This window comes from Dreissena polymorpha, chromosome 16 (genome assembly GCF_020536995.1).
Source record: "Dreissena polymorpha isolate Duluth1 chromosome 16, UMN_Dpol_1.0, whole genome shotgun sequence".
Lineage (NCBI taxonomy): Eukaryota > Metazoa > Mollusca > Bivalvia > Myida > Dreissenidae > Dreissena > Dreissena polymorpha.
This window is the reverse complement of record NC_068370.1, coordinates 23,834,061-23,857,613: the sequence shown is the minus strand read 5'-3', so window position 1 is coordinate 23,857,613 and position 23,553 is coordinate 23,834,061.

Below are 23,553 nucleotides of genomic sequence, written 5' to 3'. Positions count from 1 at the left end.
ATATTGAGTACTTAATGAGAGGCCTAGTGTCATGAATCAAAAACAAAATCAACCGAAAATTGTCCAACTTATGACGGTCCTGTGTTTAGTTTCAATCTTTTGTTTTATTTATGACAACCTTGCACTGTACATTTTATATTAAACCTTTTGAGTAGTTATGGCAATCAAAATGTATTATTGTAATAATACTGAAGAAAAGTTATGTCACCCAGTGCCATGAAAACATGGATATGGCTAGGAACATTAACTGACAAACTGCCTGAAAATCCTAAATATTCTCTGCTGATAAGCTAATACGACCCATTAACAGTATACACGTTTCCTCATGCGCTTTCAAACTATTGTTTTCTGTATATTTTTCGCGCCGATGTTTAGCAGCAGTAGATATTTTTTTAAATTCAATATAAGACATACAATGTATAAATGTATAGGATCATAAAACAAAGCGATACCATGTAGCAGCAATAATGTTCAAACATGTTATACAAGATATGCTAATATCTACTTTTTGACCTTGTGATTTCCTTTTGATTAAAAAAAGGATACTATGTGTTTGTATATTTGGTTGTTTGTAAACATAACACACAAAAACACAACAACAAAAAGAATAGCTATGAATAAAGATGAGTTGCATAAAGCGGGTAGAAAGCATACTGGACTTGTTTATGAAAGCTTAATGTTTTTTACATTTTTGTTCAAATATATGAAGTGTATCATTGTTTAGGGCAATTTCTTTTTCAATTTGAATCTTCAATTTTAAATAATTGATAAAACAGTTCACTGTAGGTATTTGTTTTCTGTATTTCAGGCTGAATATAAAATATTTCATTAATATAATTATGTATTTCACAGCGTTATTAATCTCTTGTATTTTGAAGGTATTTACCCCTAAACTGATGTTTAAGAGAGATAGTTTAACATTTAATTGTTTTTTCTCTAGAAATGTTGTCAACTGATTCATACAGATTGAATATGTTTACACTCCCAGAAAAGGTGTTCTATTGTTAATATGTTCACTACACATATCGCATAGATTTGTGTTGTTTAGGTTGCACTTAAAAAGGTGTTTATTTGTTGCTATGATTCTCTGGATGTATTTATATTGAACATTTCTCAGTGTGCTATCAGTAGTTGATTTATATGGCATGACAAATATTTGTTTCAAATTAAGTTCGTTTTCTCCAAGAAGGTTTTGCCATTTAGTTTGAGCTTTAGAGATTCGGCAGGGGTTTTAATTTGAAGTGTGTAAAATATTGTGTTCGTTTTGTTTTGTTTTGCAATAATGTTTTCAACGAATGTTTTTTGAGTACATGGTGTGTTATTTGTATTGGTTACAGCTTTAATATGTATTTGTATACTTTTGATCAATGTGTAGTACATCATGAATTTACTTGTAGGTATTCCGAATATGTAGCATTAGTAATCAAAAGAATAGAAGTCGTTTATTCTGTAGTCGTACAATTGATCTACATATTTTATGTTTCGTTCGAACCGTTATTTGTAGAAAAACGTTTAATTGTTAGTGGTTATGTCTTTATTGTTCCATATAATGATTTTACTGTTTATTTTGGTTTCTAAATTATGAGTAATTATATACAATGCCGTATAGAACATTGGATAGAAATATGTTTTGGTTGAAATTTCATCTAAGATATTATTACTTAGTTTAATACCCAGTAAGGGGTAAAGATGTATATTTTCATGGTAAAAAGCACTCTTTTTAATCCAATATTTCGCCCGAAATGGGCTTTATCAAGGTTTACAAATATAAATTTACTACATCTTTTTTACTGTCTTGTACATCAATAAAGTAAATGTTTTTCAATGTCAAAAATGACAGGAAATGACGTCATACATTACCATGTGACATACAATTGCGCCAAAATAAATAAATAACATATACCGATGACAACACTGAAATGATTAATAATTAATTAATTATAATAATTCAAATTTCATTTTTTTAATTTAAGTTAAATTATAACGTATTGTATTAATACATATGCACACATATATACGCATATATTCACACATGTACATATCCTCTTATATACTTGCACATATAATTACACCTTTACATATAAACACCTACTTGTATACGTACATCCACACATATAAGTCGTATAAATATATATACACACTTACACATACTTATATACACACTCATACGCTATCAGTTGTTACTTAAATTGTGTACATGGATCTCGTATTGGCCTACACTATCGTCTATTAATCCGGCCATACTAAATCGGAATCTGCCTTTGTGTTGAGACCTTTTGGAGCTTCTGTCTTTAATATTTGTATCCAGTTAAGTTCTTTTATCTTGCGATAGTAATCTGAATTGTCCGTAATAGTTTGTAAAACGCATACACCCATGTCTTCTACACCATGTTCTCTGGAGTTAAAATGTTCAGCAACAGGGTTGCTTCTGTGGTGCCTTGTATCTGCCTCATGCTCCTTCAACCGTTCTGTTAGTGAGCGTGATGTCTCTCCCACATAAACCATTTTGTCACATTGTATACAGTTTATTTCATAGAAGCCGTTCCATGCTTAACAGGTCTGTTTTTGCTAATGGTCACTCCACCCACTCCTCCACGGTTCGGCAACCCCCTTGCTAGCATGTCATACACTACTCACCTTTTGGTACATCTTTCTACTAGGTTGACCTCCCTTGTCAAAGTCCGATTGGTTTTTACATGCACTAATATATCTGCTATGTTCTTGTCTCGTCTGTATGCAACAATAGGCATTTCACTTAAAACTTCCTTCGTTCTATTTGACTCATGGCATATTTGACTTATAGCGTATGAGTGTGTATATAAGTATGTGTAAGAGTGTATCTCTCTCTCTCTCTCTCTCTCTCTCTCTCTCTCTCTCTCTCTCTCTCTCAGAGCGAGCGACGATATCGCTGACGCTCGCCTATATCCTCTATCTTCTCTCTCGCTCTATCTCGCGGTCTATCTCTGCTATACTTTCGCCTTATCTCGTATCTTCTCTCTCTCTCTCCTCTCTCTCTCTCTCTCTCTCTCTTCTCTATCTCTCTCTTCTCTCTCTCTCTCTCTCTATACTATATATATATATATGACTTCTTTATGTTGATGTACGTATACAAGTAGGTGTAAAGGTGTAATTCTATGTACAAGTATATAAGAGGATGAATTTTTATAATTAATTAATTATTAATCATTTCAGTGTATTTTAATGTTGATAAATATAGAAAATAAGAATTAATGTTGATATATTGTATTAATATTGATGGCAAAGAAATAGGAATTTTGAATGTGTGGATATTTTTTGTCTCGTGAAGTCAATATCTGTATTATTATTATTATAGTATAGTATTTTAATTACAATTGGTAGTAAATTCTAATCAAGTATAGTAATCATACAACAAATAGTCATCGGTATATGTTATTTACTTATATTGGCGCAATTGTATATCACATGGTAATGTATGACGTCATGACGTCATTTCCTGTCATTTTTGACGTTGAAAAACATTTACTTTATTGATGTAAAAGGCAGTAAAAAAGATGTAGTAAATTTATATTTGTAAACCTTGATAAAGCCCATTTGGGGGAAATATTGGAATAAAAAGAGTGTTTTTTACCATGAAAATAAGATATTATTGTCGATATTACATTTAAAAAGTAAGGAGTCACCATATGTTTTAAGAATTTTCTGGTAGAATAATTTCCATTTACTCGTATTCGTATTATCTAAATATCTTTTTACCCAACTGCATTTGATTGCATTCAGGAATGAATCTATATCCGTTAGTCTAATACCTCCATATTCTACTGATTGAATTAATTGAGTTCGCTTAATTTTATCAGGTTTACCGTCCTATATGAAATTAAATATTTCTGATTTTATATCTTCAATATTATCATTTGGTGGGTTCGGGAGAACTGTTAGTGTATACATTAATTTTGGTATTATCTAAATATCTTTTCACCAAACTGCATTTGATTGCATTCAGGAATGAATCTATATCCGTTAGTCTGATACCTCCATCTTCTACTGATTGAATTAATTGAGTTCGCTTAATTTTATCAGGTTTACCGTCCCATGTGAAATTAAATATTTCTGATTTTATATCTACAATAATATCATTTGGTGGGTTTGGGAGGACTGTTAGTATATACATTAATGTAGGGAGTGCAAACGTTTTTAACACGATGTTTTTTCCGATTAGTGTAAGTTTACGATGCTGCCATGATTTTAAACAATTTTTGAATTTTTGTCATTTAGGCAATATGTTTTTTAGAATTGTTTGATTTTCACTGTTTGCAAAGGTAATTCCTAACGTTCGTTGTTGCTTCATCTGATGCCCAGTTGAATTTCATTTCTTTTTTAAGATGAATTTTGCTTTGTTTTAATTTACCTACTCGTAGCACAGTACATTTACATTTGTTTAGCTTAAGACCCGATGCCATTCCAAAAAGTGTAAACGATCTATAAGATTATTGAATGAGTCACTACTGTCATTTAAAAAGTAAGTTGCATCGTCAGCAAATAGGGACTGTTTAATTTCTTCGTCAGGTTCGCATCTGTATTATTTTGAACTGTATTGAATATGTGTTGTTTTATTTGCGTTTGATATTGTGTATCTAATAATATGCTGTTTTAATTTTAAGTATTCTGGGCCTCTTTCAGGTTGTTTTTGTGTAGTTTAAGTTCAACTAGAGAGTGGTCAGTCATAAATCCTGGTTTTATGCTACATGTGTCAATAATGTTGCAAAGCGACTCAGATATTAATAAATAGTCTAATCTACAAAATATTGTTGGTTTTGTGTTTGAGTGCCAGGTGAATTTGCTTTCGTTTGGGTATTCTGTACGCCAGATATCTATTATATTGTAGTTTTCAATAATGTTATTTAAAATGTTTCTATCTTTAGGATGTGTATGAGCAGCAGTAGATATGTCACAAATAAAAGTATTAATAGTAAAATAGTTCGTAAACCTGTTACTGCAAATAAAATATATGGGCTCATTAAAGTGTTCAGCTGTATGAGCTAAACAATGGCACACACGCGGACAAAACTATAACTTGTTTATTGATGTATAAAAAAAGAAATTCGTTAAATTACCTCCTGTTATATAATTGGGAAAGTGGCAACTGTGTTACGTTTACAAAAGTGTTATTAATGAAAGTGAAAAGTTACAGACGTTCAGGTAGTGAAGCCTCATATATTTTATCCAGTGATTACGACGGACAAGTTAGAAAAGTGTTTTTGTAAATACATCACAAACATCAAAGCCGATATAACGTTATATGGATTCTTTGTTTTTTTTCCATACGACATTAAAATTGTATCATATTTAAAACCCTTAATTTTGGTTACATAATATAATTATACCATGTATGGATATAATGATTAAACATAAATACTGTAGAAGACATCACAATCACAATAGAGAAATGCAAGTTTGTTCATACTAAATATAATCAGAAGAGTGCCACGTTCATGCGGGAAGATATGTTTGCATATTTATTTTTTAAACATGAACTTTTGTAAATAGTCTCTTCCCATATATTTAACCGGCATTTCAATGCGAAACCGTTATTAAGTAAATAACAACAACAACTATATTAGCCGAAAATATAGCTAATTCTCGATCGATGTGTTCTCCTATGCTTTTCATCAGTCAGATATCTTATTATGTATATTGGTGCAAAAGTTTTTGCTTTTAACTAATTGTTAATTATTGACTGCTTCCAAAATTTAAACTTGCAAATAAAGACACGTATTTTCTTTCTAGCAATATATTTATTTATAGGTCGTTTTTCGTTAAACGTGTGTTGATGCTTTTAATTAGAAATTTAAAAACTTTAAAACTTAAAAAAAGGACAACATGAATTTAAATTCATTTATCAGACTGCTTCCAACATTATAATTAGTATAATTATTAGAATTAAAGACCGTGTCAGTGGGATCGAATTGCTTAAGTAATCACATTAATATGGACATTTACCGTAACGCTTTTTACATAACCTGGTGTCTTTCTAGTTTCTAGTGATGTCAATTAAATGATGTACATTTGGAAAACTCAATCATTTTCTTGTAATGTCGCAACTTTGGTTCATATGCGATTCTATAACCAACATTTTACACTGTATTAATTAACTAAAATGAACATTACGCACACGTTCTTTTTTTAATTATTTAAATTTCTTAAATAATACAAATGTTTCTGCAAAAGCCATCATCGGAGGTTTTCATTTTTTATCACTTTAATACGCACAAATCATTTTTAAAAATGATGGCAGTTCTATGTAATTGAACTTAATATCAATTTTCAAAGAATCGTGCTTGGTTTAATAAAGAACTAATATTTAAAAGCAGTTCCGTTATTAATCGCCCTCTCTGGGATACAGCGCATACTATATTGAGAATTCTTAATATATATGTTCTTTGACATTCCATTACACGTAAATTACACATTAGTAGAATGCAATTAACGCAGTCTCTTTAGGGAGTTGATGCTTCTATTTTATTTTAACACAACCTCTCTAATTACATTTAAACTGCATTAACACAATTGTGCGAGTAACATATTTCTCAAATTAAGGCTTCAGAGATAGGAAATAATTCAAATGAAGTATCAATTTGTTAAATAGTTATCAATTGAATGTTCGAAAGGGATCATTACAACGATAAACAACAATTATGTTTTTGTGTAAATTGTGTTCAAACATTTTAAAATAGAGGATAATAAACGACGCCCCTGTTTGGATAATAGATTGCATGCGTCGGTACATCAATTTGAAGCTGAACTCGCGTCGTAAGCTCGTATAAACATTTGACAATATTATCCTCTACGAGAGCTCAACACTCCCAAAGGAGAACCAAATCATCTTTAACAAATCTTCACCTAACTGTTGAAGATATCTGTCTCGAACCCATGCTATATATAAATGAAAACCTATTCTAAATACTTCTTATATGAACATTTTATCGTTTAGTGAAGGGATACATTATCGAAAGAATTTACTTTTTTACACTTTTATATAATGTGGAAATACCAATGAAGCACACACATATTCATACAAACACCTTAGTATTAATGAACAAATGCATCAAAACGTGATTTCGTTATATTGAATTAGGTGCACGTAATCCAGATACTTCGGATCGAGATTTCGCACAATAGCAAACAAAAAAATTACGATATGCATATCTTTGTTTCGCAATATAAAAGCGAAATAGTATGAACACGTCGCCGTATCGCGAAATAAATGTCTAATAATCTAATCTAAGATTTCTAATTTTCTTACAATTATTATTATATATATTTGAGTGAAATATGTTTAAAGCAAATGGACAATATTCAAACAATTTTATAAGTTTTGAAGTTATCACACTTTCTAATATAATGAACGGATAATGTGATTGAACACTTATGTTTCTTTCATAAATTTTTTATCATTCCGCGTAAAATTTTTTTTATATTGTTTGATTATAATATTATTATGAATGAATGAGACATTTTAATACACGTGTTTGTCGTGGCAAATGAATTAACATTTCATATACAGATCGACAAAGGCATTGGCATTTCATTAACATACGTACAAATGCATCAACAGTTAATGTACAGATCGACAAAGGCAGGTACCTTTCATTCCCAGACTGACAAAGGAATCAATAGTGGATACATCGATCGACAAAGGCATGACAATTCATTCACCGTATGACAAAGACATAAATCGTTATACACAGATCGACAAAAGGCAAGACAATTCATTCACACACTGACAAAGGCATACACAGTTTATACACAAATCGACAAGGGTATGGCAATTCATGCATAGATCAATAAAGGCATTGACAATGCATGTATTGATCGACAAAATCATCAATCATTCCTAAACAAATCGCCAAAGGCATCAAACAGCCATTCACATATAGACATATGAATTTACAATTTGTTCAAAGATCAACTAATACGAACAAAATATCAATAAATCAATTCAATTTTTGCCATATGGTTTGAAAAGTCTTTCGAGTGAGGATTGTCTGTTAATGATTGTCACGAAAGTCATAAGAAGAGTACGTTTGCACGGAGAGTGTTGCGATTGATTCACTACGCGTTGCACAAACGCCTATAGGCATCATAAAACAGGACAACCAATCAAATAATCATAATGTAATGTTTTGAATATTGTATAACTTATTAAGGGAAATTCATAATTATTCATGAAAGTTTACTATAATTGGACGTCGCTTAAATTCGCGGGCTAAATTTTACCCGGTAAAGTAAAACATTAAGCCAAAAAAAAAACACGATATAATCGTATTTGTACCATGATCTCTTCAGTAATAAAATATAACTAATGCATGTCACAAGTGCTGGATTTGTGAGTATTGATTAAGCAGAAGAATGAAACGTGCAATAAAAAGGCCATGTGTTGGATTGCATATGGATTGAAAATTAGATAAAGCTAGCTAGATAGACAGACTTTGTCTTGCCTGATAATTCTTCAGAAAGAAAGATGAACCGTCGCTTAATGAGTGGATCAACAGCAATCAAGTAATCTAGAAGACAGAAAGGAATTCCCATAAAGTTTTATTGATATACACATTACATAAAATAAACCTGCGTTAAAAGCGTTCACAATCAATGTATTGTGATACATATTGTTCTTTTTTTCAGCGAAAATATTTATTAAATGAACAAAATGCAATAGCTAGTATTTAATGTTTCTTTTAAATAACAGGTCATATTAAAAAAGCATATGCATAACTTGCGTTTGAGATGCTCGAACATTATACCGCATACTACAGTCCATCTCATGTCATATGTAAACAGCTGTGTCAATCCCAGTTTGTTAGGATTTATGTTCAAAAACTTTATGTGAACATTTAAAAGAGCACTGTGTGTATGCTTAACATGCTGTCCATGCTCAAGATTCTGAGACATACCAATCAAGACTTCAACGTTACATCAAGGTGACATTAGAGAACTGACGTAAGATTGTCTGGAATCGAATACATTATATAACACTTTCTGCACCAATGGGTGTAGGTACCTCAGAAATTTCAGCACAAAAAATTGATTTACCACACATACAAGAACAGTTTTGAGAAGTGTTAAAATATGTACCTGTATGTGTGCATGACTTTTATTATTGAACACATACACATATGTGCTAATAAAATGATCGGATCTGCATGTTCTGCAGCATAAGAATTAAAACTGAATTATAAATATATATAAATATATATAAATATATATATATATATATATATATATATATATATATATATATATATATATATATTGTAGAATAGTGTTTTTACTTCTACAAATCGGATTATATAATTTCTTTATTATTAACTGGTCGAAAATACACATTTAATATGTGTATGAATTCATTTATAATAAAATAATTTCTAAATACGATAAATTATAATGTTTATAAGAATCTTTCCTCGACATATAACATAATGGTTAAATCGTTTTTATATTTGTAGTAAATAACATGATAAATGAATTATTTATTGATTTATTTTGCAGTTTCAACTATAACGTAAAATCAAACAAATATAATCATTTATGTACATGTATTTTTACTTTTATATGGTAGATAATGCTAAAATGAATCAATAAAATGATTAATAACATTATTTCTCAGTTGTTTATTGTTGTTAATTAATAACAAACAATAATGGAAAAAAATGTTTGGCACCGCCTGTAACTTTGGTCAAAGACAATATAACACAGAACTCGAGAGACGTGAATTTAGCACTTCGGTTAAAGTCATTAAATATCAAACAACAGTGAGTACTAGGAATAAAATCTTACATAAAGTAAACAATAAAATACAATAAAACAGTAGATCTGTATATTCAATTAACTGCACATGTCCAGATAAGCGTCAATGCCAAGGGGCCACAACGGAGAAAAACTCGCCCCATATCTGAATAAAATTTAATTAAACGCGAATGCTCTTTACTAAAATAGTTCAATAAGTTACTCAAATATTATACATGCCACACAAAACATTTGATAGAAACACTTGGACATTTAAGAAAAACTATTGACTTAAGAGTCTTACGATATGTTTTATAGACATAACCACATGATACTATATGGCCTTTTATGTAAATTTACAAGTTGTATTAAATAAAAGCTGTTCACTCGTACATATACTGTTGGTACTAATATGCCATTACACGTGAAGATGATTGAAACAATCATAACTAAGAAAGCAACTCGCATGCGTTTGTTTTTGTTTGTGTTTCCAAAATGAAATCAAAATGTGAACTTTTTGGCTATAAACTTTTGTTCTTACAGTAGCATAGGCACAAGCGCCGTTTAAACAGGTTCAATAATGTTTGCAGACTAAAAGAGAGGGCCGACCCTTTTATTTGATAAAGTCTCAACCTTCATGACGAAGGAGAGCTTCAGTAATGTATTAAAAACAACATCAGATTGAGGTTGTTATATTGCTGACGAATATGAAGCTCATGAACATAGGACATTGCGTTTCTTGGCTGAATGAGGAATTGATGTAGATTATTCAAGACTTTTAGTGACCGGATCCACAAAATAGAATGCGTATGGTGAATATTTTAAATGTTAACGATACTTATTGTAAACATGCACTTGATTTAATGTTTATGCAGAGTCCGAACGAATTCGACAAATTGGTCAGCACACTGATGCGACGGATACGTTTACGCCAGTTGTACTCTGACGGTTCACAATAATTGTACTTGCATATTGCTGGTACATTTAAAGCGTGCTTTGTTATAAGCATGACCTGAAATGATTTAGTTATTATAATAGTAACTTAAAAGCAATCGAATACAAATACAAGCAAACTAACAAAAACAATACAAAACAGATGTTTTATAAAAAGTTTTAGCTTAAAGTTGAAAATTTCATACTAGTTTATTCGGAACGCACATCGGACAATCCAGCCATAAAAGACGTTGCTTACACTTACGTCCGGTACCTCTAGCCTAAATAGACATGTGAAAATTGCGTTTAACCTTTTGCACATTATATAACGGCGCAGCTTTCTAATATTGTTTAAAAGTGAAACATACCTATATATAGATTTAGGTGGAAGTCCTCCAACCTTTGATACGCAAGGGAAACAACACGTCAAGCGGGATATTCTTTTTAATGTTCTATTATTTTACTAAATCAACGACACTTATCATCGTCATGTATAAAGGTCGGTGTCATGTTAATGCTATACCTTAACATATGAACAAAGATGGTATAACTTGTTGTCTCGTATGTCAGTTTCTTGTTGATATTTAATCATTAATGAACACTTAGACAACGCAATAGACAAAGGCTGCTCATACTAATGATATTTCGTAAAGAACTAATGCATAAGAACGCACAAATCTACAATTCTCATATAATCTCTGGAGTTTCAAGACATTTAATAAGAATGAAAATTATGGCAAACACATACAGTATACACGTTCAATTTCCATCAGCATGTGTCAACTCTTGCCATAAGCAAACATTAAAGTCAAGTTATGATTATAATTAAAAACGAACATTGCTCATATTTTAACGATGAATCTTTACTTTTAGTGGCAATTAAAGATTTGAAGTAACTAAAAAGCTTAATTTTGCAAAGTCGCGGACAAGAACAACGCGACAGCTTTACTTGCAGAATTCTGATTAAATAGTTTACGAATAAATACGATAGTTTTATGTGTATATTATACACAATGTAGCAATATATCACGATTGATTGTGGGTCTAAAATTTACTTCACAGAATTTATTTCTAATCATGAAAGTAAACATTGTCCCCACATACTTACTGAGAAAAACATAGGGGTGCAATACACTTTGAAGCAATTAACATAACTTATAGCTACCCATAACTCATCCTGTCGAATTACTTAGCAAGGTTATACACATATTATGTGATTCCTTGGCATGGCATACAAGGGCTTAACTGTTTTGTAGATGACTGTCGCATACCTTTAATACGTTTTAACGAAGACTGATACAATCCGCACATACAAAACGTTGTATCACAAGAAACAGCGTCTACGTGCAGTACGTATAAACGTGTAGAAGAACGTAATAGGACAGGTTTAGGTCTACGAACAGACGGTAAGGCAGACGATCGGACGGCCATGGCGGACACAAGACGTTATGTATACACTCCTTTCACGTTCTAACGGGAGGGGAGGGGTAATTACAATTATGCGCAAATACAAAGCGAAGAATTGTGTATTGTCTGCTGTTTAAAGAAAGTTAAACATCTAGTTTAACTTCATTAAAATAACTCATTAATTGAATAGCCATGGTATTAATGAAAGACGTTGTTTGAATAAAGTTGAATTGAATAACGATCGCGTACGGATTTTTAAATAAAGATGATATTCTTTCTTAAATACGAAACACAATCTCGTTCTGTTTGAATTTACCAAAGTGTGTATAAAAGAAATCTTTTAGTTTCAAATTATTGTATATTTTTGCACATGATATTAAGCATGTATGCTCCAGGTCTGAAAAGAATTTCACTTAACTTCGTGCAATGCACGAAGTTTAAATTGTGAATATAAATTGACATTAACGATCGAAGATGGCGGAAGCCGGTGCAAACAAAATGGATTATGTGTCTTTAATATTTATCAGCGACGATATTTTGCTTATAACAAGAAATATAAATATAACACTAACAGAGGCAATGATTGACATCGGTATTCGAAATATAATAAGGCTAATGTTCGTCAAAGGTCAAGGATGTTCAGTAAACCAATAGCTAGCTGGTGATAACGCAATTCTCTCAGATGTCTGACAATTATTCTCAATAACTAAGAAACACAATATATTCAACGTGATAGAAGTAGTATATTCTCATTTAAATTAGTGTATGCATAAAACTATTCTTGTATAATAAATACTGAAATCGATTATACGATAATTATAATTGAAATGCAGTGCCATTTGAATTGAAAACTTGAAAAAAAAAACATGTTTTATGACGATTGAAAAAATGGGTTCTAGCAATCAACACCATAATTCATTATCAGATTAGGCAAAAGACTCGGTAACAGATACACGTCAGACAGATATTAAATAAGCGTTATAATACCATATGCTAACATTAACAAAACTTGCAATAGTGGAAATTATGTATATTTATGAAACGAATAGATCTTTTAAAAACTGACATGAGAATCGGATTAGAATAAAATTTCTTCATCATTGATCAAAACACTATCAGCACTGCAAACAAATAGAAGACACGGATAACAACAAATCGGTATGAATACGAACTTTTATCTAATTACATTTAATGGTGTTTTTGTGTTTATAAAATCGATGCAAAACGCTAAACGTATCATTCAAAGTTCATATACATTATTACGATTGTCTAAATTTACCGCGAACTTTTATATCTGCATGTTTGAGCCCGTATCTTTAAAGAATTAAACAGAATCAAAATGAGTAATATAACATCACAAACTCTGAATTTATTTAGGACAGTACCGTAGTCATAGAACATTAACAAAGCCGTGACACTTATAAGAGGTGTATAATAATGCATTATGTCGTTTCTTTCATGCCGTTCGTTTAAGTTAATTCTTTAAACCACGTACATGTAGTTAACAGTTGTTTTAAATCCCATTGATTAAGTATAATTAGGAGGGTGAGGAAACTTTTTTCCAACGTTGCCTATTTATGTCTTTTTTTCAGACACATTTTAGTGAAATAACGTTTAATGAATGTCAACATTAAAAATAATTTAAGTATATAACAGTTGAAAGTACTATAATATTGTGCGTTATTTTTCCATTTTCAAACAATAATTAAATCACTTAATTGATGTAGAGTATGAAATATCGAAGATGTTAGAAGATCAAATCTAAATGTGATGTTTACGTTGTCCTTAGTACTGCCAATTATTCGCTGCTTAGGGAATGTTTATACCTGCCAAGTAAATTATTTCTTCCACCTACACTGCTCGTTATTGTTTTATGCTCGTGTAGTTTGTACAAATCCGCAAGCATTTAAAATCTCTAACGTCACCATTTGAAAAGACAAACACCACAACATATGCAAATGCTTGGATTTTTCTCCATCTAAGCGATGACATACACATATAATACCGTTATCATAAAATACCTTTATAAATATGTTTCGAATTTATTTTGTAAAACACAAAATATTAGAGACTAATGATTGAGCATTTATAAATTAATTTTGTTTTAATAGCGGAATAATTAAATATGTATTATTTAAGTTTCAGATGATTGGCATTGTTGTAATTGGAAAAAGAAAGAACGTATTAACAATAAACTCTGCAATTAAATACACAATCACTGAATTGATGCACTGCATGTTAAATGCGAGAAGTAACATATTGATCTTGTAAATTATAATTAATTGCCCTTTGTATAAAAATGATTGGCACTATACAACTGCTGTGTCGTTTGTTTCGATATGCTTAAGTATTCAAATAGATCGTTCGCAGTTCTTTGGTGAAATAACAAGACCACATAGGATAATCTAAACTGTATTGCATCTATGTTCGAAATAGAGACAGGTGCAGTGTGCTTTTGTCATGTTGATTATTTTTACAGCGTCATTTGCTGTTTTTTGGTTATGAGTCACTTTCATTAAACATCAAATAAAACCGTACATAAATGAAGCTTAGTTTCCAATTTCGGACCCATGTACGAAATATCCCAAACATTACTAATTTTAGATAACTTTCAAAGACTAATTGTGAAAATATCTTTGATGTCTTATTATTGTTATAATACAACAACGCGTTAACCCATTAATTAAAGGACAATTCATATCTAAAAGGGGTTAATATATCGGCTTGAAGAATCATATATAAACCTTTTCGGAATACAAGAGAGTATGAGAAAAATAACAAGTTATTTATTGGAATGTCTAAGAAATGTTCGCCAAAGAATATTTTTTAATTTTTATTTTAGTTTTAGGAATGTTTATGACCTAAGAATTTGTTCCTGAAAATTCCAATTGTGTTATGTAACATCACGATATATATATATATATATATATATATATATATATATATATATATATATATATATATATATATATATATATATATATATATATATATATATATATATATATATATATATATATATATATATATATATAATATATAACATGCATACGGGTCACTCATAGAATAATTTATCAAGATTAATTGACAATTATTGGCCACTCATGAGTTATTGAATGTATTGATTACCTGTTGTTCAAAACCGTGAGGAGTCGACGAATTGATTTCCTTCTGTCTACGATGGCACACACACCTTTTTTATAATTCTTCTTATAACACGACCTGTCATTCATTTCCTGAAACAGGAAATTATTTCCATAGATTTCAAGAATCGTACTTTTTTAAAGACATGTCACAACTTCTAAACACTTAAGCTAGTTTCCGCACGCAAGGTTATTAATTGGATGGGATTGCGTTATCATTCAGTAGATGTTCGATAAAAGGTAAGGGTCGTCAACGTTATAGTGCATTGTGACTTAGATATTAGAAAATAAAACGGTAAAACGATAAAAAATACTGCTAAATTATTAAGAAAAACAAGTATTTGATTTCGATTTCAAACATAAAAGACCACTAGATAGTAAAGATCGCGAATGGCACAGAAATACTTGGCAAATACATGTAAATAAAAAAAATGATTTTGTCCTATACACTGATAGATAAAAAAATGCACTTACACATATTGCAACTCAGACTTTTTGCATGCCCACGGTTTGAAATTTCGTTTATAACCGAAACAATGAGTTTTTCAATCTAATGATTGACATGTTGAGTGATTTGTGCCATAAATTAAGATGCGTTCATTAATCTATAAAAATCATAATAATATGTGATCGATGTTTTTCAAATTCATTTATTTTTTATACCGATAACAGCTTCAATAATATGCAAGTTTTTCTAATCGTATGTGTTGCAAGCAAAAAGGTAAATATTAGTAGTGCAGTTGCAATATTATATGCAATTAATTATTCCCTTCATGACTTACCATGTAACAGCTCGCAGCACTATAAACCAACTTCTTTCACTTATAAATTATTAAATTATAATATTATTGTAGCATGCTTATATAATGTACTTTACTGGTGAATAAACGATGTTATTGTTGTTGTATAAGATTGCAACCTATGCGTTTAAGTTGACGTGAACGATTTATATTGGAATAAGTAAATGTCCCATCACAGAGACTCAATTGATCAGTTGTGCATGACAACACATTGCCTTTAACGGGAGAGGAAATAAGAGAAAACAGTTTGTTAAAATATCCCATCAAATAGAGTTGTCATGTTTCGATTTTTAACGCTAAACAGATAAGTTCACGGCATGTGATGCACTGGCTGTACATAGTCACAATCCAGCATCTAAAACAACCGCAGATGTTTTCTTAATAACACATAATCAAATATTGAAATTATGTTTGTCTTCATTCAGATAAATGAATATAGAATATGCAAAACAAGAAGGTTGGCAGAAATATGTATGTGTCAAGGTTTTGCCTTCAACAATATGCCACATGATTAAACGAAATCATCACCATACCAAACGAATGTGGCAGCACACCGAAGCTTCCGTTCAATATTATCTTTTGGAATGCAAGACATTTGAATGACAATAGAAAGAAGATGTCAACATCTGTGCATTTTGTCAGTTTTGGAAAAAAGATGCAAGCTAGGAATAATATGTTATGCAAAACAATCTGTTTCCTATACACAATATCAAAGGTTCGAGCTTTGTGGTTTTAGCTATTTTTTTATTAAGTTATTATGCCATATAAAGAATTTTCTAACATTTCTTATTTCATTTTTATTTAGTTCTTTAACTTTAAAAGTCTTATAAGTATTGGTAAATTATGTTGCCAAAAAGGCGTGGGCAGTTTTGATCCCCGGGGCACAATTTCGAAAACTTTGTAGAGGATCACTTAACAATGCTACTCACTTAATATTAAAAATCTGATGATTTGAAAGATGATACGTTTAAAGTGTTTACTCTTAAAATCTATTTTAAGCTCAATGACATATGTACGCAGTGGATTGAAACGTTTTTAACCACTTTAAGAAAGGGTAACTTACGTATCATTTTCGTGAAGTTTTGTTGAAATAAGACCAGTGGCCCCGAAAATCCTTCATGCATTGCACTGGTGAGCTAACATATAGGATTTAATAACAAGAGTGAAAGTAGAAAATAATATTTCAAAACTAAAACTTTTAAACATATTTTATACAAAAACAAACAGATGTATTTTAATAACACAAGAATCACTATACATAATTTGATAACTGATCTTAATTTTAAATCGATTGCTGGTTTATAACGTGATTATGTCTTCACATTAGAATGGTTCGTGCAAACTAATGTTAATCATAATAATTCGAAATGGATGGAAATGTAAAAGACGCATGTCGAAAGAAATAAAGTCATTTACAATGCGATGACAAGAAGACGAAGCAAATATTCGCATTAGCTCTAAGCGAATCATCGGAACTTACATAAATCACGACCATTATGTCACACAATTTTATCGAGGAAATGTAACATTCGCGGACTATTTTATACCTTAACATACGTATATTTTGCCATGGTACATTAAGAAAACAAGATAATTATTTACCTTAAGGCAGTAAGTATAAATTAAATTATATAGTAATAACATATACACATTTGTGTGTACCAAGAATCCACTGTTTGCTGTTCCTTGTTATATCAAAATATTAAAGCATACACAATTAATCAAAATAGTATCAAATGGGCTAAGGATAAAATCATGTTAAAAAGAATGGTCAGACACGCAGACGGGGTAGAGCATATTAAACTCTACCAGAACCAGAATCCTGTTGGTGTACCGAATTTATGGGCGGAACATCCGAGTGTCACTCGGCAGAAAAAGTTTACTTAAGCAGTCCAGAAACTGTTATATGAATAATTATTTTATCCGATGTACCAATTAATTCAACAAAAGGCTTGATGATGTAATGGTGTTTGCAAAAACTATACTTGGAGTACAGAGGACTAGCATCCGATCTACAGTTTCTACCTAGAGTACTTCAACAAACATAACCATACTCTATAGAATAAGCCTTAACCGCAGGATTTGGATGCATTGGGAGATTTTATTCTGTACATGACTATTCAATTGACAACATATTTTACTGAGAACGGAACCGGCTTAAATTACAACATTTACTTGTCCATGTGATAAGGTTTGCAGGAGTCAGCAAATGAAGAGGATCCATCAGACAAGTTTCGGCTTATTGTCGGCAAAAATTCAGATGCAACGATTAGATGAGACTGTGGAGAGAACACTTTAAAGGTGTCCAACAACAGCACTGTTGAACTCTAAGCTCGTGTGTTATAATTGACGGGGGTACGATACATGGAAATTGATGCCGCATCTATCTTATAGTACTTTTGGCACAAGGACGAGTAAAAGATCGTGGCCTCTGAAGGGCATGAAACTGAATCAACAGTCGCAGAAAAGCACGTTATTTTAAAAAGGACTCAAGGTAAGAAAGACTCTAGTATCAAAGAAAGCAAAACACGCAGGGCATACCGGAAATTTAACTGATCGTTTCAGAGAATGGATTATAAAACCTTCAGGAATAAACAACGGGAAAACTTGGCAACGACAGTCGAAAGTAAACTTCTATGGACAAGAGACAGTAGAAATCTTCATAAACAATAAGTGAGTATGCTTTGCGTTCCTCTTATAACAAAAGAGACGATATCCTGCAGGTTACCCTAACAGGACCAGCTAAAAGGACAGTCCTGACGCACACCACAATAACTTGGGAATTACCTGAAGCACTATTGAGGAAGAAGAACTATCGGAAAAAAGTTTTCGAAAAGAGGAGCGTTTAAGTTTAACGCTTATCCATTTAAATGCTCAGGGGCACTTGTTGCAGAAGAAAACTAAGTGAAATCGGTAAAAGGTTAGGTAAAAGCACATAAGTCGTCGAAAGATGCCCTTTCTATCACAAGAAACTAACTGTCGAGATAGATAAGAAGGTGTTTACGCAGCTATACCCGTGTAAGTAGTTAAGCACTTAGTCCTATTAGCATTCCTTTCTTAGTGTATATGTAATGCTCTAAATCTATCGTGTGTTAGGGAAATGTTTTGATTCTTATATAGAAAGAGACAGGAAAGGCTTCAAAAATGGATTGAACAGAATGATGATTGATGGCGACAGCCAAATAAGTACAGTAGAATAAGAGGGCCAAGATGGCCCTAGTTCGCTCACCTGAGAGGATTTGGTTCATTCAATCTTAACCAAACGTCAAATTTGACCTAGATATTGTCCAGACAAACATCCTGGTCAAGTTTCATCATTATTGAACCAAAACTCTGGAATATGGAGTGTTTTTGTTTTTGTAAGATTTAACCTGGTGACCTATATTTTGAGTTGAACCCCCCCCCCCTTACCAAACATCAAACTTTGCTTACAAAAATAAATATTATGACCAAGATTCATAAAATCTGAAACAAAATTGAGACCTCTAGAGTGTTTACAAGGATTTTGTATAATGTTATGAAAATTTAGACAATCTAAGTGCAATAATTATGGCATTAATTATGTGATATATATAAAACCAATCTTTGTACCAAGTTTCATGACGATTGGGTAAAATTGTGACGTCTTGAGTGTTCACAAGTTTTTTTTACTATATAAATATATGAAAAATGCCCCCCCCCCCCCGGCTGCCATGTTATTCAACTGACCGGAACCATTTTCAAACTCAACTCTCACATCAAGGAAACAAATGTTCTGACCAAATATCATGAAAATTGGGCCAAAAATGTGACTTCTAGAGTGTTCACATGTTTTCACTATGTATATATAGAGAAAAATGCTCCGCCCACTGGCGGCCATGTTTTTTCACCGATCTGGACCATTTTCAAACTCGTCCGAGATATCAATAAAACCAACGTTTTGACCGAATTTCATGATGATTGGGCAAAAATTGTGACTTCTAGAGTGTTTACAAGGTTTCTCTATAGCCAAATAAGGAAAACTGCCCCGCCCACTGACGGCCATGTTTATCAACGGACGGAACCACTTTTGAACTCGACCAACATATCATTAAGGCAAACATTTTGACAAAGTTACATGAAGATTGGGCATGAAATGTGACTTCTACAGTTTTTACAAGTTGTTGTTTTTTTTACCTAGTGACCTAGTTTTTTTACCCAGCATGACCCAGTTTCGAACTTGATCGAGATATCATTGGGACAAATCTTCTGATCAAGTTGCACGAAGATCAGACATGAAATGTGGCCTCTAGAGTGTTTACAAACCAAATGTGGACGACGGACGGACGGACGGAAGACGGACAAAGACCGGTCACAAAAGCTCACCTGAGCAATCAGGTGAGCTAAAAAAAAGTCAAACAGTCTATTAGCAAGCACTTTAGAATGTTTATTGGTATAATGCAATCGTTCATCAATGTAGTTTATCAATCTGCACATGTGAATTGAAAGTTCCAATGCTCAATGTCTGCGTTTTCTACATACATAATCAGATAGCAAGATAAGGGATGCAGAAATACATGTTCAAACCGAAAGAAAATAGTTTGCTATGGCAGAGAGGAGCAAAGCACATTAGAAAATAATCGGAGTAATAAAACGTAGAGTTCTTTACACCTGATAAAGAAAAGATTGGAAGATGCATTCACACAAGAAAGATCGAACGTCGTTGCAGACGGATATCTATGAAGCAAAATATCAGACAAGATCGGCAAAATGAGTTTAGTTAGGAGAACATGGCATGTAGCCAAGCTTGATTGTTTCCAAGTAGAAACTCAGAAACTCAGAAATATGCAGGCTGACTTTCATGCTGAGTCTCGGTACAAATTGCTTCAATCACCAACAAATATGATGTATGGAAATTAATCAAAGAGCTCATATGACCACTGTGCAATACTAATAAGATCAAATTTTATTTTCATGTTATGCCATATCCAACCTGGTTTTATGTCGGTATACATTGCACAACAACAATGTGCTGAGCAAACATATTGAGAACAGAAAGAAGTTGGAGAAGCCACTGCTAGAGACACAACGGATCATCATCTTCGTTAAAGCCGTGTTAGCACAATATGTGTGTCCTATCAAAAGTGATTGAGCGCTTGTTGTTTTTAACAGTGACTATGGCACGGACCCAAATATCCATATTAAAACCCAATTCTATGTTTGAAAATTAGTGAGAATTACAATTAGTTGAACGCAACATTTTATTTCATTTTTTTCAGTACAAAAGGTTAAATAATGGGCATAATTCTACTAAAATGCAGGTCAAAGTTACCAGATTGGCCTAGCCTGAAGATGCGTTAGATATGTGTTAAATTTAAATTGAGTACATGTATTTGTAGTAGCTACCGAGGTATTAACTTTTTGTATTCACACCTTTCAACCTGAATTTGAATTTGTAGGCACATCTTAACTGGAATTATATGAGCACAAAGAGGGCATATCCTGCTGGAATGATTTTTAAAGTTACAAGCTTTTTCTATTTATAAAGACAATGACCGCATTTGTAACGATTTATATCAATATGTTTAGTAAATCAAGATATATGAAGTAATTTCACGCAAACGTTAACCCGTATTTTCCGAAAAGTACAGACAAGGGGCATTATTCTGAACAATTGCAAGTCAGATTTATGAAACTTGGTTAGTGACCTCACGTTATGACCCCGACAAGTAAAAAGACTCGATTTAATTCTTGTAGCAGAAACAATGACACAGATATTGAACATTTACCTTGAAAAAGCATTACGAATAAGCCGATACCAACATTTCGGTAAGAAGTACAGCTCGGACTTGTTTGTGAATAATGTTTGAAGGCACAATGTTTGAATGAACCGTTTGCATCGGTTAATTGTGGTTTGTTTCGTAGCATAGTGGTATAATGGAATACTTGTCCTGGATTTTACATGTAGTAACATTAGTATTTTGTCTTTAAATAATAATACTATGTAGTTCGTAAATAACAAGCGATAAAGCATGGACTTGTAACCAGTAAAAAAATCGATATTATCGTCTCCGAATTCAGAATTGTCACAAAAGTGTATAATGACTGTCGAAGCCGCTATAGACTTTCGTTTTCCAGGCTCCGTATTACAACCGGAGTCATCACCATATAACTACAATAAATGTTCCTGCAAGATATCAGATTAATCTTACCATAAACCCTTAAGCTGCCATCGATAGACGACGAACACGTGCCACAAACGATTTGTCCTGGCTTAGATAGTGGTATTTTCTCCTCTAATAAGCGCTGCATATTTTGTATGTTATCAAATGAAAATAAATATTTATGAGCAGATGAAATAATCAACAACACATTATAAAAATATGTGTTTCCGAATATTTCTACTTACATAAAAAATAGCCTTAACACTTACATTTTCCGAAGATGGAAATTATATATGACACAACTGAAGTTTCGTACAGGATGATTTTCTTGCATCGAGACATCCAAAGTCAAACAGTTTTCAAAGTACATGTATAATAAATGCGGACTACCTCTGTTAAATAAACAGATTAATCATATTTGATCGTTTTAAAGACATCAATGAATATTTAAATTAAACCTACGCTTAAAAAATGTTTTATCCATTGTCAACATCTCGAGGTTTAATTTTGCTTTATAAAGGAGTTTTGTCAAAAAAAGTTTGACCACGATTATTTTTCAATAGTTATTCATGTCTTATGATCGTTAAATGTCCATGTCCAAACAGGTTTCACAGAATGTCCTTGTACCATAGTTAGGCATAGTTTTCTCACTACTACACACATTTATTTTTCAAAGTTCACGGAGCACAGTATCCTTTATAATATCATGTACAAACAACAACAAAAACATGTCATCTGATTTTGATAAGATTTTGATTATAACTGATATTGCTTAAACTGGTATTGGTTACGAGTATATCGTTTGTAATGATCATGTTAGTGGTGCTGTTGGTGATAATTTGAATAACGATTAAGATGATGATTATAATAACGAAAATAGTGATGATGATAATTATAATGATACTTAAGATGCTTATGATGATGATTGTTATGATGATGATCATCATCATTTTTAATGATGATGATGATGATAATAATAATGATGATGATGATAGTGATAACGATGGTGTATTGTGGTGGTGGTGGTAGTGATGATGATGATGGTGATGATGATGATGATGATAATGATGATGACGATGATGATGATGATGATGATGATGATGATGATGATGATGATGATGATGATGATGATGATGATGATGATGATGATGATGATGATGATGATGATGATGATGATGATGATGATGATGATGATGATGATGATTTAGTACACTGGTAAATTTTATAGATTGAACATGATTAAGGGTAAAGAAAACACTGCCAGCTTTTAATATTAAGTAAAATTCAAATTATTAGTTTCAACCTATTTATTTTAACTCGATTGCATAGAACGCCTAATGCTTATTTGATGATGATGTTAAAAATGTTCAAAATTTATCTTCCTTG